Source organism: Podarcis melisellensis (genome assembly GCF_964234715.1).
Source record: "Podarcis melisellensis genome assembly, chromosome: 3".
Lineage (NCBI taxonomy): Eukaryota > Metazoa > Chordata > Lepidosauria > Squamata > Lacertidae > Podarcis > Podarcis melisellensis.
The window spans coordinates 96,961,372-96,980,274 of NC_138530.1; the positions used below are offsets into that span (position 1 = coordinate 96,961,372).

The 18,903-nt window shown below is 43.7% G+C and overlaps 1 protein-coding gene and 1 long non-coding RNA gene across 2 annotated transcripts in view; one reads left to right on the plus strand and one right to left on the minus strand.

Annotated features, from left to right (window-relative positions):
- ALKAL2 (ALK and LTK ligand 2) overlaps nucleotides 1–18,903 on the plus strand; it is a 156,503-nt gene that overhangs the window by 119,606 nt on the left and 17,994 nt on the right. The window lies entirely within an intron of this gene.
- Nucleotides 7,534–9,340, minus strand: LOC309367350. The gene is made up of 3 exons (XR_014167070.1): nucleotides 8,631–9,340; nucleotides 7,875–7,975; nucleotides 7,534–7,753 (listed from the first exon to the last, which is right to left on the minus strand). It is a non-coding gene; the product is annotated as an uncharacterized lncRNA (long non-coding RNA).

Sequence of the window (18,903 nt, forward strand, 5' to 3'; positions counted from 1 at the left end):
TTTGTTTTCATTCTTGTGCATGGACTACTTGAGATGGAGATGACAAAGGTAAATTGAATGCTCCTGAATGTGTCATGGTGAAAAGAATTTGCCCTTTGACCTCTGGCTCCCTGCCTGCTGTCAGAAATTAATACTTCTAAATGTCTCCCATCAGGTCCTCTTTGAGGAATCAGGAGAGTGAAAAGTAATTGCCCGACTCTTATTTCTTCCATTACATCTCTACCTGGGGGGTATTCAGAGTGGTGCCCTGGGAATTCTACATTGCTTGTCTTTGTTCAAATGAAAGATGCATATTAGTTCTGCACATTACTGAACGTGCCATATTCATATCAGGCTATTTCTTTTTCTTTTTTTCCAGCTTAAGAGTTATAGCTCTGCATGGAAACAGCTTCCACTGAAGTCAGGAGATCCCTGCCATGCAAGGGACAGGAACAATATACTGCTGTTTTTAGAGCAGAAATAAAACCCTAGGAAGCCCTTCTATTATTTATCTCTCCCTGCTTGCCAGGGATCTTTGCTCATCCCACAAACATACCACTCATTTGCTGGCACCATCATTAGATGGAGGTTTGTTGAGACAGTCAAGTGAAAGAACACAGAAAGAATTCCACGTAAGGGTCTTTCAAATGTCACCCTAGCAGTGGGCGGATTCCACATGGCTAGGATGACCAAACCACACCAGGGGTGTGTAGGGCCTTCCTGAGCATGGCATCAGCTCCTGGTGGCATCATATTCCAGTTTAAGAGCGAGCTCTGGATTTTGGGAAGCCCTCAGAAAGATGACACCTGGGGACACCTGCGGCCTACTAGCAGACCCTCCAAGTGCCTCTATTCTTCAGGAACAATATTACAAAAGTCACCCCAGTTTCGTTTCTTTTCCTTATAGTTTTTGTTTCTGCATTTCAAAGCTTTACAAATTAATACAGGCTTTCCCACTTCACATTCATTTCACATTTGACTTCCAGCCCACCCTTCCATAGCCTCCCTCATATTTTCCATAATTTCTTATTATAGTTATTCCATATGCCATCTTCTCCATAGTATTCAACTGCTGATCTTCATTCAAATCCTACCCGTGTTGTTGCAAGTTTACAACACGTGTTCTCCTTCATGGGGAGCACATGTTGCGGTGGGGGTCTAACAGGACACCCCCTCTTGGTTACTGGGCGGGACCATTTGGATGGCCATGACTGTGACTGGGCCAATTTGGGTTGTTGGGGAGATTTTGATGTTACCATTTAGAGGGTTGGCCCGAAGGTTATATATTCTTGGCACGTAGCTTTTTTCAATCTCTTTTGCTGTGGGCATTGGATGGCCTGCCCACCCTTCCTAATTTAGGGCTGTTGCGTTTGCCATTGCTATGCCTGTCATGGGGTTGTCTGCTTTTGGGGTAGGTGCCTGGGAGGAATTTTGTCCATTTGGCAGATTGGCTGGTGCCATTTGGTTTTTTGCCTACTGCGCAGCAAATCGTCACAACTTGTAAGGCTGCGGTTAGAGATTGGTTAAAATTTGGTTGGTGGAGGGGTTAGGATAGGCTGGTCCTGCCCCTCCAATGCTGCTGCTGCAAGGGAATTCCATTAAAGGAATCCAGGGGCTTGCCATACATTTTTCCGTATCCCTGGCAAGAGGCTAGGGCCGTGCAAGCCCCTGGGAGCATGCAGGGAGGGGTGACGGTGTGGTGCCCAGTCCTATTCTCTCCCCAATATTGTTTTCCCTTACTGGCTTTCGCTGAAATCCAGAAGTCAGTTCTGTCCCGGGGCGGGGACAGATAGTCGTAACCAATGCCTAAGCAACCACTCATATTATGTATTTTAATAAAATTGTGGCCAAAATTATGCCAAAAACCTTAAACAAAAATTCTGTGTAAATTGTGGTTTATTTAGGGGATGGCTTGGGGACCTCAACATGCAACAATTATTTAAATATTCAACATAAGGTTTCCACTCCTCCTTAAAATCTGCCCTTGCTTGGTTTCCTATTTTCATCGTTAAATTTGCCCATTTGGCATATTCTGTCAGTTCTAACTACCACTCTATGTTTTATGTTTTTATATGGTGGGCGCTTCCCAGAGTGGCTGGGGCAACCCAGTTAGATGGGCAGGGTATTATTATTCTAGAGTTTGTCCCTATTTCCATCGGAGAAAGGCTTGAGGTTATGTACTAGGTGCATAGTGGTTGCTCATCATGAGAACGTAGAATCCTGCCTTTATAGAGTCAAACCATTGATCCCTATTTAGCGCAGTGCGGCTTACACTAACTGGCAGCAGTTCTTTAGGGTTTCAGGCAGGGGTCCATACCTGGTGATGTCAGGGATCGAACCTGGCACCTTATGCACCCAAAACACAGGCTCTGCCACCGAACCGTAGCCCTTCCCACATCTCAGCCCTGCCCCTCTTGTTAATAGCTTTCTCTATGACTGCCAAGAGCAGGAGTCAGCAAACTTTTTCAGCAGGGGGCTGGTCCACTGTCCCTCAGACCTTGTGGAGGGCCAGACTATATTTTTTTTGGGGGGGATGAACCAATTCCTATGCCCCACAAATAACCCAGAGATGCATTTTAAATAAAAGCACACATTCTACTCATGTAAAAACACCAGGCAGGCCCCACAAATAACGCAGAAATGCATTTAAATAAAAGCACACATTCAACTCATGTAAAAACTGTTGGGGATAAGCAGTGTCCAGTGCACAGCGGAATAATGAAAAGTATATGCCAACATGCTCTATACTACTTTATTTACAGTTCAAAGCTGGTAAGTTACAGAAAAACATTTTCCCTCTGCCGGAGCAGAGAAAGCGTCATCTCTCCTCAAAAAGCACGGAGAGAATCTCACAAAGTGAAACTGCAAAGAACAGTGATAAACAGGAAACCAGTGTACGTCACATCCAGTCTCCCGTTCCCGTGAGAAAACCTCCAACAGTACAGACTCTGTGGAATGTAAACAACCTGTCTCGTGACAAGCACTTCGCTGCACAGAGAAGAAAGCAGAAACCAACATCCTCCCCCTTTCTGTGAACATCTCTGGGCAGCGTGTTCGTACAATATCAGTACAAACCCAACTTCTGCACATAGGTACAGTGTTGATCCCTTGATACAATCTTGGACAATACATCAGCAGGAATTTCATTACCTGGCATATAGGACACCGTTACGAGTCCCTTTTGAATACGTTCCCTAGCATGTTGCACCTTCAATTGCAAGTGCTTCGTGCTTTGCTTACAACCTTCAGAATTCAGCAAAGCCAAACATGCTTTGTTGTCCTGGTAAACCTGGATTGGACATTTGACAGGAATTTTCATGTCTTTGCACAATTGTAACAACCATTCACAATCTTTAAGTGAATAAGACAGTGCATTCAGTTCAGCTTCACAAGTACTTAAGCTAACTGTTGTTTGCTTCTTGCATGACCAATCAAATAGACCCTGATTGTACTTATAGCAAACTCCAGACGTACTTTTCCTGTCTGTAGTGTCACTTCCAAAACTTGCATCTGCAAATATCTCAAGACCACCAGACTTCTGATTGTTAAATCTTAGTCTGTAATGCATAGTGCCTTTCAAATACCGCGCTATGCGTTTCAGAGCTTTCCAATCCTTAACAGTAGGATTGTTGACTTGTCTACTTAGCAAATTACAGCTTACAGCAATGTCTGGTCTTGAACATCTGGCAATGAAGTTTAGCTTGCCTAGCACACTTCTGTACAGTGTAGTGTCAGAAAATGCTTCTTCAGTGTCATCTACCTGATAACCTGTTGTCATCGGTGTGTCCACAGGGTTAGCATCCATCAGGTTTAGTTTGCTTAACACATCAGCAATTTTCCGTGACTGGTGTACTAGAATGTTACCATCTTGATCTCTCTCTATTTCCAGAGATAGGTAGTTGTTTGCCTCACCAAGATCTTTCATGTCAAAGTGCTCTTTCAGTTGAGCTAGGGCGTTATTGTACATTGTGACATCTTTCCAAAAGAATAAAAGATCATCAACATAAAACAAACAATACAGTTTCTTTTGCCCCTCCTCTTTGACAAATACACATGGATCAGCTTTCCCTTGCTGAAAACCTAGAGAAAACAATACTTCAGTGAGTTTTGTGTGCCAACACCGTGCACTTTGTTTGAGACCATAAAGGGACTTTTTCAGAGCACAAACAAATCCCTGTTTTACCTGTACGCCATCAGGTGGAAGCATATAAAGTGATTCATTTAGAGATCCGTACAGAAAAGCTGTATTTACATCATGGTGACTAATGTGTAGATTTTCCTCTGCAGCTAGCTTGAGCATAAGCCTAATGCTCTCATACCTTACTGTGGGTGAGTAGGTCTCGTGATAGTCTTCACCTGGTACCTGAGCAAATCCTCTGGCTACCAATCTGGCTTTGTGTCTGACTATCTTGCCATTTTGATCAGTCTTCGCTTTGAAGACCCATTTGCTTCCAAGCAGTTTCATTCCTGGAACTATTGGAACTAGGTCCCATGTTTTGTTCCTTTCCAAGGAATCAAGCTCAGCCTTCATGGCATTTAACCATGGCTCAGCTTCCTTTGAATCCAAATCCTGGATTTCTTGGAAACTTGAAGGTTCAAAAACCTTCTTGGAGCTTTTAACAGCTGTCACTGCTATGTTAGCAAACTCATCAGCAAATCTCTTTGGAGGTCTGCCTTTTGTGGCTCTCTGTGACCTACGAATTAGCCTTAAGTCTTCAACACTCTCCTCTTCCTTCTTAGGAGAAAAACGACCTATTGTGAACAATGGTTCCTCCAATTCTTGATCAGAGCTTTCAGAGGGTCGCATAGAGGCTTTCACACTCTTGAAATCCTCTGAATCACCCGATTCAGTTTCAGTTTCAGACTCAGAATCAGAACCTTCATCAGTGGGTGTGGGTTGTTGCGGTTGCTTTTGACTATCCTCAGTCTCATCACTGTCATCAGGATAACATTGGAAAATTCCCACATTCTCCCCCCACTTGGCATTGTACTCAACACTTCTTGTGAGCTTAATTTCCTTAGAGTCAGTCATCATTATTCTGTAAGACCCTTTCTGATAACCTAGAAAGATACCATGCAATCCACGCTTGTCTAACTTGGAGTTTTGTGGTGAGTGAACCCACATGTCAGAACCAAAAATTTTCATGTGTTTGATGTATGGCTTCTTGCCAAACATCTTCTCATAGGGGGTACAACCAATCGCTGAAGATAACCTGCGATTATAACTGTAAGTGAAACATGAGAGAGCTTCGGCCCAATAACTCTCTGGAAGATTTGCATCATGCAGCAAGGTTTTTAACCCTTGAAGCAATGTTTGATTTGCTCGTTCCGCAAGTCCATTCTGCCATGGCGAGCGAGGACTAGACAAATCGTGTTGAATTCCTTTCTCAGCCAGAAAAGCTTCAAACTGCTGAGAAGTGAATTCTCCCCCCCCCCCCGGTCAGTGAAAAGAATCTTTATCTTCTTACCATGCACATTTCCCAACCAAGCACAGAATTCCTTGAACCTAGGAAAAGCCTCTGATTTCTGCTTGAGATTGTACACAAAAATATACCTGGAAAATGCATCAATAAGAACCATGAAGTACCTATTTCCACCCAAAGAGGGCGCTAGTGGTCCAACCAAATCAGCATAAATAATTTGGTATGGTTCTGTAGCTTGCCTACTAGACACCTTACCTTTCGCAGCCATTTTCACCTTGTTTGCTGCGCATGCCTTGCACTTCATGTGGTACCTGCAGGGTTTAATAGTCATACCTTCTACCAAGGCAGGCATTTTAGATACTGCCTCAAAATGCAAATGACCAAATTTTCGATGAAAAGCGTGAATACATTCTGCATGCAAACTTTTGTTAGAACCTGCAATGCAACAAGTGTCATCCTGCACAACATCATCATAATACAAAAGAAACAAACGACCAACAAATTCAGCATACAATTGATAATCATTTTTCTTAGTGATGATGCATCTATTGTTCTTAAAGGAAACGTCAATCTTCTTCTCAATCAGCTGTCCAACGCTGAGCAGATTATGTTTCGCATCCGGCACATAAAGCACATCCTGTATCGATAAGTCCAAACTGTGAAGAACAACAGTTCCGTAGCCTTTACTGGGAATTGTGTGGTCATCGGCCTGGTGAATCGCACCTTCCTGCGGTGTAAAAGACACGAACAGTCGCTTATCGTTGCACATGTGATGCGTTGCAGCTGAATCAACAACGAAGAAAGATCTAGATGTCTTCTGGACCTCTGCAACCTCTGCAACCTTTGTAACCTTTGGAGCGTAGCGTGAGACCATTGCCTTGTGCTGCGTTGTCCTGGACACCGGACCTTTGCCTTTGCCTCGGCTTTTTCCACGCGATGAGCTTTCGCTGCGCTGCTCTGTCTTGGCCCTGGGATATTTGCATTCCCTCTTCATATGGCCTAGACGTCCACACGAGTAGCATTTCACTGCCTTCAAAGCTTTGGCGCCATCTGGTGGTTCCACTGCACTATGGGATGACATCTGTGAAGTCCCCCCATTTCCCATGCAGCTATCACCCCGCCGATCTGCTTCATTCTGAATCATGGCAGTATTACAGGCTACTGTGAGTTGAGCATTTGGCTGATCAGTGGTATCAAATTCCCCACTTGCTTCATCCAGCCTTCTGCAGCTAGCCATCATGACTTTGGCATTTGCCTCTTGCGTCATCTATGCTGCTTTAAATCAAGCTGCTGTATACATGCTGCGTCTGTGTACAGCTGCTTCAATCCAAAATCAAAATCAAAACAGCCTCTGCCTATGAGCCTGTGCCGCTCTTCTGTTTATTTGCTTTGCTTATCTGCAGCTGCTGTGAAACAACAGCACTTCTAAAAGTTACTTTCGATTTCCCCAGCATAGGTAATCTTTTCCTTTTAGCCTTTTGCCTGTGCCACGGCAAAAACCGGCTATTAAAAGTTCAAAGTCCAGCCATGAAGCCATTAATTAGAAGCTGGCAGGCTGCCCGGAGCAGTAGCACATACCTTCATCAATCATTTTGACGCGCAGAGCAGATACCGTACGATCTGTCTCTCTGCCGCTGTTCCGATACTTTGCCGGCACTTCGTCTCTCTGCTCCTTTGTTCCTTTGCCAGGAGCCCGACTTCTGAAGTCCATTCTCAAAACACTGCGTTTTTCTGGGCCCGGAACCAAATGTTGGGGATAAGCAGTGTCCAGTGCACAGCGGAATGATGAAAAGTATATGCCAACATGCTCTATACTACTTTATTTACAGTTCAAAGCTGGTAAGTTACAGAAAAACATTTTCCCTCTGCCGGAGCAGAGAAAGCGTCATCTCTCCTCAAAAAGCACGGAGAGAATCTCACAAAGTGAAACTGCAAAGAACAGTGATAAACAGGAAACCAGTGTACGTCACATCCAGTCTCCCGTTCCCGTGAGAAAACCTCCAACAGTACAGACTCTGTGGAATGTAAACAACCTGTCTCGTGACAAGCACTTCGCTGCACAGAGAAGAAAGCAGAAACCAACATCAACATGCTGATTCCCAGATGGTCCGCAGGCCGGATTTAGAAGACAATTGGGCCGGAACTGGCCCCTGGTTTGCCAACCCGTGGCCATGATTCAAGCAATTTCACTTTGGATCTCTTCTGTGTTCTGCTTAAGTTGGGCAAAGGTTATCACTGGAGAGATGTATCTGTACACTGAAAACTCCATTGAGCCTGTTGTTCCCTTTATCTGCGAGTCAAAGTTTCTGTCTGTTCTTCTCCCCCATATAGCACAACAAAGCACGCAATCATCTACAGAGATAAGAAAGCAACAACTGAGCATTTCAGAAGCCGTATTTGGGCTGCAATGAGGTGGCAAAGACCACAGGGTGCTTATCCTGCACCAGGCACAATTTAAAGCATTGGTAATTACCTTTAAAGTCCTAAGCAGCTTGGTTCGATGATACCTAAAGGACTGCCTCCTTCCTTGTCAGCCTGCTTCCTGCCCCTGGTAGAAAGGCCATTGCATCCCACCTAGAAGAAACAGAGGGCAACACATTGAAGGAGGGCCTTCTCTGTGCAGCACCCAAAATGCAGAACAACTTGCTCTATGAAGTTTGGCCGCTCGCCCCGCAACCGCCCTTTACTGTTTCCCACCAGCTAGTGAAGACTTTTCTATTCTGTCTGGCTTTTGCCTTTGCCGGTCAGATAATAAGTGCTTTTTCCCCTGGAGCTACTCTTTTGAATTTGAAGCTTACTTATTTTCTAAAGTCTGTCATGGCTCCTCTCTGGTAGCCATGTCTCCCTGCTTTGAGCCTCTGACAGAAAGACTGTGTTCTTAAAATAGACGTGAGGCATGAGATTTTCTTCTAAATAAACGAGCAATTCAATTTGATTCTGCGTGCTTCTCAAATAAATAATATTAATTAATGGCTTGTTCTCCCTCATTTCCATCACTCAACATATAGAGAGAACTGTGGTGGAAACTACACACATACAAAAAAACGCAGTAAAAATGCTTTTTTTTTAAAAAAAAATGTTTTGAAAAACACATTGAATTTTGCATAGCTCTGAGTCACCATCTAGTGTCACATTTGTATATTACACTTTACATTTACTGTATAGCTGAGTCCTGTGATGAAAGGAGCTCGCGAATGTAGGCCTTTCCCAAAATGCCTCAGTAACTTACATCAAGCGTGGAAATGGCATTCAAAATGGCAGCCTTGATAAAATCAACCACTCGTCATCAGGGCAACCGAGAGTATTGGCAGAGCTGTGTCAATGCCCCGATTCCATGGAAACACACAACATGGGCCAAATTAGATGAGAAGCAGGAGATAGGAAGCAGCTTTCTGTTACTGGCGCCTGTCTGTTGTTCTTAAAATGCAGCTGTGAATGCTACAAAGTTGATTGGAGGGGGTGTAGAAAGGGTGCTCGATCCAGTTTCCATAAAAATAAATAAACCAGAATTCTAGCCATTAAGAGTAGGAAGACATGCTTGGAAGTATGGGGATAAAAATCTAATTAGTCAGAAGGCTAAATAAGGATTCCTCTGAGTGAGTTGAGGCTGCCGTGTCTTGTCAAGCTCCAGGCCTGTTTCCGTGATTAGGAAAAGCAGAATGAAATATACAAAAGGGTATAAATTATGCAAAACAAATAAAATATGTAAACAAGACCAATCTTCGTAAGCATACTGATTCAGTTTGCGCTGAATTTGGATTCCCTGGATGCATAATTTTAACATTGTGCTTTTTTTTTTTTAAAGTGGGGAATACCAAGTAGAAATAGTCAACAGGTTCCCCCCCTTCCTTCTGCTACTGTGTGTGTGTGTTTGTGTGTGTAATACCTTTGCTATAGAAATGCATAGCAAAGTCACTGTCTTTCAGCCTAACCTACCTCACAGGGTTGTTGTTGTGAGGAGGGGGTCGAATTATATAGGTCCCCTTGAGCTCTTTGAGGGAAATGTGCTATATACATGTAATAACAATAATGAAGTAATATAATGCTTGGCCAGCCAACCCTCGAGTGAGTTTGTTTGAAACCACAACAACACAAGCTGTATTTTAAGAATTTTACTTCCCTCACAAACCAGCATCCTGCAACTGGAGCAGCTAATTGTAACATGTTCATTGCTTAGAAACAAATTATAAGTGGGAACTTGCTTTGCTGAGTTCCCTCATATGGCGTAAAATGCATTTTGCAAGTGTTTTATAAACATAAAAAGGCAACCTACAGCTAGGCCTCAAAGGGCCTAGTAGCACATTCTACAGATGCACAAAGCACAAAGCTGTTTTTCCTTATTTTGCTTTTTTTTTTACATGTTGCGTTTCAAAGTTTGAAGATTAAACACATAGCCGAGGTTTAGAAAGCGTAAACATATAGTTTTCCGCTTGACAACATAATATTTCTAAGTGGTTTCTCCTCCCTCCCTTTTTCTGTTTTCATGGACTCAAGAGCTGCGCAGTGCCTGTTGGTTGTTTTCCAGCAAGCATTGCATGAATTATTCAGGGCAACCCTAGTTAAAAATGTGTGTTCAACATCTTCGGTGTTCCTTTAATTCGGTTAAGTGATAGAGTGAATTAACCTGACTGACGTCTTTTTAAATGAAAACATATCCTTAACCTACAGCAAAGTTTTCTCCTTTTTTCGCTCTGATCTCGTTCCAAACCACATCCCCTGAAGGATTAATGCTACAGAAACTTGTCACTTCAGTTGGATCTGAGAGATATGTTGAGTACATTATTATCTCAGTAGGTCATCCAAGAAAATCTGCTCTTCTTCTTCTGCATATTGATGGAAGATCCTTTGAATAAATTGACTTGCATAAGCTGGAGAAAAAAAAATAGATTAGGGAAATGATCCACAACGTCTTATTTTCTTACGGTATGGCCAGCTGTATTTACTCAGGATACATCAAGAAATGTGGGGGAACAAAAATAAAATAGAGCTACCGTATTTTTTGCACTATAACACTCACTTTTTTCCTCCTAGAAAGTAAGGGGGAATGTCTGTGCGTGTTATGGAGCAAATGCCTACGGATCGCGGGGGGATCTGCTGCAGTCGTGAGCAGAGGATCCATGGTTCCCCTTCCTTCCCTCCTCCGTGGCTCGCTTTGAAACAGCAAAGCGGGAGAAGAGCCGCTGAGTGGGGAGGAAGGTGGTGCCTTGGAAGTAACCCTCGCATCAGTGGGGAGTTGCACATGTAAAGGAAGTTGATGTCCATCAGATCAGTATGGGCTACGAAATATGGGACCCTGGGTTTAGAGAGGGGAGAGCTAGCTTTTAATCTCAACCCAGCCATGAAGCACACTCGCTTGACCTTAGACAAGTCAACATCCCTCCTCTTTAGCCTGTTTGTTGCTGTTTGAATAAATGAGAGACGGTTGCAAAAGTGCTTTGTGCATTGGCCCTCTGTGGGCACATTCTTAGCCTCCTAGTCTGCAGAATGCACATTTGTTATATGTTGTTTTGTTGCACTCTTTTTAAAATGTAAACAGGACACATCAATGGTTCTTGTCTGTTAAATGTATTCCCAGCTCCATACATTAAAAAAACACACCCCTCTAGTGTTAGGGGACATTCAGCACAGAAACTTGGTGTATACCTTTAAGAAGTTTCTGGGATTAATTGGCTGCAGCTGGCCGTGACTATAGAAGGAAAAAGCTGAGTTTTGTGGCCCGCCTGCAGGAATAACACCCACCAGAGTTTGTGTTTATTGTTTAGTAATAAAGTCTTTGTTTTACTTTGGGTTTTTACACCTATGTCTCCTAGAGTCACTCTGTCCACTGCCACCGGCTGGAAATCCCCCTCCAACATCTAGATTTACCTTGCTTTTTCACCAATGACTAACATTGAAATAAGCTTAAATCATTTTTCTTTTGGGAGAAAATATCTCTCCCCTTCATGATGGCAAGATTCTCACTTAAAATGCTCCTTGTTTATACAGCCAGAGTGCAGTGCAAGGTCTCCCAACAGGAGGTGAATTATTTTGGAAGTTCATTATCAAATGGGACCGTATTTTGCGGCTGTGACAGCTGCCAGCTGTTCTCAGTGGGTGTGCGCACCTCTGCCATCTGCTCCCCTTATAAATGTATGAACAGCCCTGAGTGTGCCAAAATCCCACCTGGAAGGAATTAAGCGGATGACTGTAGGATATTGGGTCTACTAGTTCTCATCGGACCGTATTCTGCACAGCCACTGTTACGAAAGTGCACTTTCAGTGCAATCCGACGCAAGTGTATCTGTGGCATAGAAAGATGGGGATAGAAATAAGATCTAAGAATGAAAGGAAACCATGTTTACTCTGAAGGAAGTCCTGCTGCATTGGGCTTGCTCCCAAGTAAGTGTGTGTAGGATTGTGCTCCTAGTCTATCACAGATGCTAATGAAGGATGGGTTGGAAGAGTGCAGAAGGACAAGTAGTAGTGACAACAACAACAACAACAACAACAACAATAGCAGTAATAATATTTATACCCCACCTATCCGGCGGCTTACAGCATATCTAAAAACATAATAAAAACATTAAGCATTAAAAACCTCCCAATACTGGGCTGCCTTCAGATGTCTTCTAAAAGTTGTGTCATTCTTTATCTCCATAACATCTGAAAGGAGGGCGTTTCGCAGGGAGGGTGCCACTACCGAGAAGGCCCTCTACTTGGTTCCCTGTAACTTTGCTTCTCACAGTGAGGGAAACAGCAAAAGACTCTCGGAGGAGGACCTCAGTGATGTGGGTGGAGATGCTCCTTCAGGTATACTGAAGGGGTGGAAGAAAAATGCAATGGAAAAACCTCACCATCCTCAGGCATTTTACTCGGTTTGCAACATTCTAGTGAAAAGCACCCATTAAAATTTAGCAGCTATACGTGGCACCATTTTCATCACGTTTCCAAGCACAATTTAAAGTGTTGGTGTTGACCTTTAAAGCCCTAAACGGTCTCGGCCCAGTATACCTGAAGGAGCGTCTCCACCCCCATCATTCTGCCTGGACGCTGAAGTCCAGTGCCGAGAGCCTTCTGGTGGTTCCCTCATTGCAAGAAGCAAAGCTACAGGGAACCAGGCAGAGGGCCTTCTCGGTAGTGGTGCCCGCCCTGTGGAACGCCCTCCCACCAGATGTCAAAGAGATAAACAACTACCTGACATTTAGAAGACATCTGAAGGCAACCCTGTTCAGGGAAGTTTTTAATGTGTGACATCTTAGTGTATTTTTGGTCTTTGTGGAAGCCGCCCAGAGTGGCTGGGGAAACCCAGCCAGATGGGCAGGGTACAAATAAATTATGATGATGTAGCTGTGTTCTAGCAGTGTTTTACCACAGCAAATGTTTTGGCAGATGTGTATATTGCTAGTGGTTGATATATTAGAATGTGCTTCTCACACACCCCTGTTTACAGCCTTGTGGTAGATCTATCTGCCTTCACAAGACTTTCTAAGTGATGACAACAAAGAAACATGATAGAGACTGACCCCGAGCCACAAAGTCTTGGTAATAATGTTCTGAAGTTCTCACGTTTCACTTGTGGTTTACCACAAGATATGTGTGGACATCTGTCGTGAAGGATCTGCTTGTTTCAATGCAAGACCAACACACCACAAATGTGTGAAAGTGAAGCAAGGCAGGCGGGACTTGCAGCCTTGGTATGCTGTTGTGTCTCCTTTCAAAGTCAAAACAATATGCCAAGCTGATAACTCCCATGCTGCATTCACAAATAAAGGCGAGGAGAGGTCACTTAAGCTCCTGGAAGATGATAAGCAAATGCATGCTAACATTCCTTCCATGCTCTAAGATCTAGTTAATTCCGCACCACTGTGGAGTAAATGTTGTTTTGGACTGCAGCCTGTATATCATTTTAAACATGTAATATTTACATCGGGGTAATGAGGAAAAACACTTGTGTGGATGAAAGGCCTAAGACAGCTCCTTGTAATGTAACCCATTCGGAAAGTCATTCACTCTAGATTTGGAATGCTTTGGTCCTTGAAGTGACTTTGCTCCTGCTTGGCAAGTCTGGGCAAATGTCAAGTGAGTCACAGAAGGCTCAGCAAATGCCAGCATAACTGAAAATCAGAGGAGAAAAGAGGTTTTGGTGTCAGCACCTTAGGGGGAAACAGGCTTAATGATCTACTGTGAAATCACTGAACCTTGCAAGAACGTAGCAAACGGAATCGGCACTTCTGGAGCTCATACGGCTTAGCAGCAACTGTCCATAAAGCCCAGAGCTGGCCTTACAGGACTCAAGAATCCATGCTTCACAAGATTGTTGTCAAAAGTGTACTCTTCCTCGATCCCTCATATTGGATAACTTAAGAGCAACTACGCTTGCTACAAGGATATTGCTGAATAGAACATTCTCATGTTGAGTTGTTTATTATTATTATTATTATTATTATTATTATTATTATTATTATTATTTGAGTTCATATACTTTCCTATACCCGGAGGTCTCAGGGCGATTCACAGAAAAGATCACAACAATAACAACCCCCCAGAAAAGAGCTACATTTTAAAAGGGTATATAGGGTGTCAAACGGATCAGCCAAAGGCCTGGTTAAAATGGAACGCTTTTGCCTGGCACCTAAAGGTGTGTAATGAAGGCGCCAAGTGAACTTCCCTGCGAAGAGCATTCCACAGACGGGGCGCCACTGCAGAGAAGGCCTGTTCTCATGTTGCCACCCTCTGCACCGCTCGAGGAAGAGGCACACAAAGGAGGGCCTCAGAAGATGATATCAGGGTCCAGGTAGGTTCATATGGAAAGAGGTGGTCCTTGAGGTATTTTGACTCACACAAAGTTGTGCTGGGGCAACACCATTCATTGTGGTGAAGGGCTCCCCCCTCCAAATAATGGCGGTTATTGATTATTTATTCTCCTCCACCTCTTCTCTACCTATTTTATCCTCACTACAATCTTGTGAGGTAGATTAGGTTAAAAGAGTGTGTCAAGGTGGCACGTGAGCTGCTGGGGTTCATCTCTAGGTAAACCACCTCCAAGAGGAAGAATGGAAGAAAAGGAAAGGCCTTGTCTCCTACCTTGCCATTTCTACCACACAGACTGGTTAGCTAAGGCAGACGGGAAAGTGTAAGGCTAGAGGGTGAGGAGGGAACAGGATCTAATTTAACATAAAGACTTTTTGAACTGGTCTGCAGAACTCAGCCCCACAAGGAGGATGAAATGTCTTAAAAGGCCTGCCTGTCAAATGCAGCACGGCAGTTCAATCACGATGCTGTGCTGGGCTATTTTTGTTCCTAGCTGCCTGTGGGCAATCGCTTTCAGTAATCAGGCATCCTTATAGATCCGTTGTCTGTGAAAGAGAGAGAGCGGGGTTAGATAATATCGCAGTAGGCTGGACAGGATATAACAAGCAAAGGGGGAAGAATCCATTGCCTGCAAAGAGCAGCAAGAGAGGGACTGGAAAGATAAAAATCAAAGGGAAGCTAACAGTGCATGAAATCTCCAAGGGTTGGGCTTTTAAAAAATAAATAAATGAACAAGTAAGATTTTATTGAATACAAAATGTACAGGACAAACAAAAATATCTTTTTTGAAGTTGCCTTATACAGTTCACACTCCTTGTCTCTTCCAGGATTGTCGCCACACTGCACATTTAAAGCACATGGCTTTTCTAAAGGAATCCTGGGAGCTATTGGTGTGTTAAGGGTCCTGAGAATTATAGTTGCGTGTCGAGGTCCCCAAGCCACCCCCCTAAATAAATCACAGAATTTTTGTTTAAGGTTTTTGGCATAATTTTGGCCACAACTTTATTAAAATACATAATGTGAGTGGTTGCTTAGGCATTGGTTACGACTATCTGTCTCCCGCCCCGGGACAAAACTGACTTCCGGATTCCGCGGAAGTCAGCAAGGGAAAACAATATTGGGGAGAGAATGGGGTTGGGCACCAGACCGTCACCCCTCCCCGCATGCTCCCGGGGGCTTGCACGGCCCTAGACCCTTGCCAGGGATACGGACAAATGTCTGGCAAACCCCTGGATTCCTTTAATGGAATTCTCTTGCAGCAGCAGCATTGGAAGGACAGGCACAGCCAACCCTTACCCCTCCACCAACCAAATTTTAACCAATGCCTACCCACAACCTTACAAATTGTGACGATTTGCTACGCAGTAGGCAAAAACCAAATGGCACCAGCCAATCAGCTAAATGGACAAAACTCCTCCCAGGCCCCTGCCCCAAAAGCAGACGACCCCATGACAGGTATAGCAATGTCAAACACAACAGCCCTAAATTAGGGAGAGTGGGCAGGCAATCCGATGCACGCAGCAAAAGAGACTGAAAAAAGCTGTGTGCCAAGAATATACAACCTTTGGGCCAACCCTCTAAATGGCAACATCAAAATCTCCCCAACAACCCAAATTGGCCCAGTCACAGTCATGGCCATCCAAATGGTCCCGCCCAGTAACCAAGAGGGGGTGTCCTGTTAGACCCCACCGCAACATGTGCTCCCCATGAAGGAGAACACACTTTCTGTGAGGGGTAAACTGCAATCCCCACTGCCCACCTGTCAAAATTGCCTGAGAGGCAGATCCTGATAAGGATCTGGCTCATGGAACCATAAAGGTCCCCCACCCACATCCTTGTCCTTCAAAAGGGGGGGAAGTCCGTTTACAAAGATGCCAGGAAAGTCACCGGGAGGCCTGTACACCTCTTCCCTCTGCTCTTCCTGCTCTACCACCCTGAGCCAGGTGAACAACTCCCGCCATTTTAAATAACTATACCAGTTTCCCCTTGTTATTCTTAGTGCAAAATAAATTGCACCAGTTCTCCCCTTGTTACAATTAGTATAAAATAGATAGCTCAGTCGGTAGAGCAGGAGACTCTTAATCTCAAGGTTCAAGCCCCACGTTGGGCAAAAGATTCCTGCATTGCAGGGGGTTGGACTAGATGACCCTTAGGGTCCCTTCCAATTCTTTAAGTTCTATGATTCTATTATTCCCTGTCCATGGTATTAACCCGCTGAACACGGACATGGTGCTATCTCTCTTCCAAACCTGGTTTTCAGTGTGTCCTTTGCCTTAATCATCCCTTGTATTCAACCATATACAGTCGTACCTCAGGTTAAGTGCTTAATTCGTTCCAGAGGTCCGTTCTTAACCTGAAACTGTTCTTAACCTGAAGCACCACTTTAGCTAATGGGGCCTCCTGCTGCCGCCGCGCCACTGGAGCACGATTTCTGTTCTCATCCTGAAGCAAAGTTCTTAACCTGAAGGACTATTTCTGGGTTAGCAGAGTCTGTAACCTGAAGCGTATGTAACCTGAAGCGTATGTAACTTGAGGTACCACTGTAATACTGTCGCCATATTTGGATGCAAAAGTTGTTGATTTCAAGTGCATCCAAAGTACATTTTATGCAAATGGCTCCATCTTACAGACCCAGCACCCTTAACAAACTATAGTTCCCAGTATTATTTAGGGGAAGTCGCGCACTTTAAATGTATGGTGCGGTGGCGATGCTAGGAGAGACGGATGTGTGTTGCATGTATTATATGGATCTGCCCTTCCTTTCAACTCACTGTCAGGCTTTCTTCAGCAGATTCTCAGTCCTACCACCTGCCAGCTTTTCACAGATAGCATCTCCAGGCCTCCCTCTCAGTCCCAACATCATTTCTCTCTCAGGCTTCCTTTTTCTGAAATGAGGTCATAAGCACTCACCTATCCCAAACGCTTTGAAGTCAATGGTAGGCCTTTCCTTGATCAAGACTGGCGTTAAGAAAGAGCAGAGGCCACCTTGGCTGGTTCACAAGTGTGTGATTAGGCAGAAGTTCACTGACAGAGGAATTCTGGAGACAAGCAAAGAGCGAACTGTTAACATTGCTCAGATTGGCAGCTTGGCCCTCCCCACGCAGTTAGCAACTGGTGCCTCTTTCTCAATCAAGGAAATGGAAATTGTATGCCAAGCCTTACAGTTTAACTATTTGACCAGGGATTATATGCAGACAGCTCCAAGCCTGTCTGGGTTGCACTTTGGGTGAACTTTGATAATCCTTTGCCGATTCTTTCTCCTCCCTCTCTAGTCGATGCTTCACAATGGGGGGGGGGGAGGAAAAAGCAGCTCAGTTGGATTGCTTTGCGTATCAATTGACACAACTTAGAGCGGCCTCTTCTTATCCTTTTGTCGGTGGTCTGAACATCTCTCCAGTGACATCAGCTGTTTGCAAAAGCAGAAATATCCTAACAGATTCCTGATGCAGAAATGACCTCATAAGGACGGTGTGTGTGTGTTTGAATGGAACTCAGACCATAAGTTTTAGGAACATCACACACTATCCAGCAAGAAACACTGGGCTCTTGTCCGGAACATTTGCATGCACTGTAAGAACTGGTTGCATGTGTGATTCTGCTCTGTGCAAAGTAAACCTAATGAACCTTGAATGCTGGGATTTAAGCTCATTTGTTTCTTACAGCTTTGGAATTGATATAATTATAGTGAAGAGCTGAGCCATTTTACCCTTGTTATCCACAACATTACTTAATCTTGAGAGTTAATTCAATTAGGAGAATCTTGTTACCACGCGCAGGTTGAAGCCTCTCAGTGCAGAAGAAGGTCCAAGAAGTGGGCTAGCAGAAAACAGGGTATCCTGTCTACATTCAGAGCTTGCCTTGTGTAAACATGGAGAATATCTGTCCTGAAGCATCTGATCTACTGAAAACACCTGGGACTGGGGTTGGTGTGGCAGAAAATTGTGTCTGAGCAGGATGTCACAGCCAAGATGGAGGTAATGAGCAGAAGTAAGAACTTAAGTTGCAATCAGTCATGCTGGGAAGACTGGAACAAAGCAATAAATAGAAAAATACATATTTCCTTTGAAAACTGAGCAGAGGTGGGAAGCCTGTTTTCTCAAGGGCCACAATCCCTCATAGTATGGGGAGGACTTTCCAGGGACTGTATGGCAGTGGTGGGTGTGGTATCTGCTTCTAAAGAAGTGTTTTGGTTTTTTTAAGATAATATTTATTAAAGTTTTAAAGGTTACAGAAAAAGAAAAGAGAAAACACCAAAATACACAAAAACAAGACAACACATCACAATAAAAAAAGAAAAAAAGAAAAATCAAAACAATAGAAACAATTTGAAACAAACAAACAAACAAAAACCTTCCCATAACTTATCTTTCATTTGCTTGTTTCCTTGACTTCCTCACACCTCCCTTTTTTGTATTCTAGTTCGGTTAGCTATTTCAGCAAATCCTTTCCATCTTTCCCAATTTTTGTCCTGTAATTTATCTTAAACTGATGTAACTTTACTTTCCCTCCTTTCACCAATTAACAATCCATTTTTTCTTAATCCTTTATAACATTTCTGCTAAAACCACATAACTTCATTCCAACATCCTTCTAACATTCCTTAATTTTACAATGTTTCTGTAAGTAAACTTTAAATTTCTTCCAATCTTCTTCCACCGACTCTTCTCCCTGGTCTCAGATTCTGCCAGTCATTTCCGTCAGTTCCCTAAAGA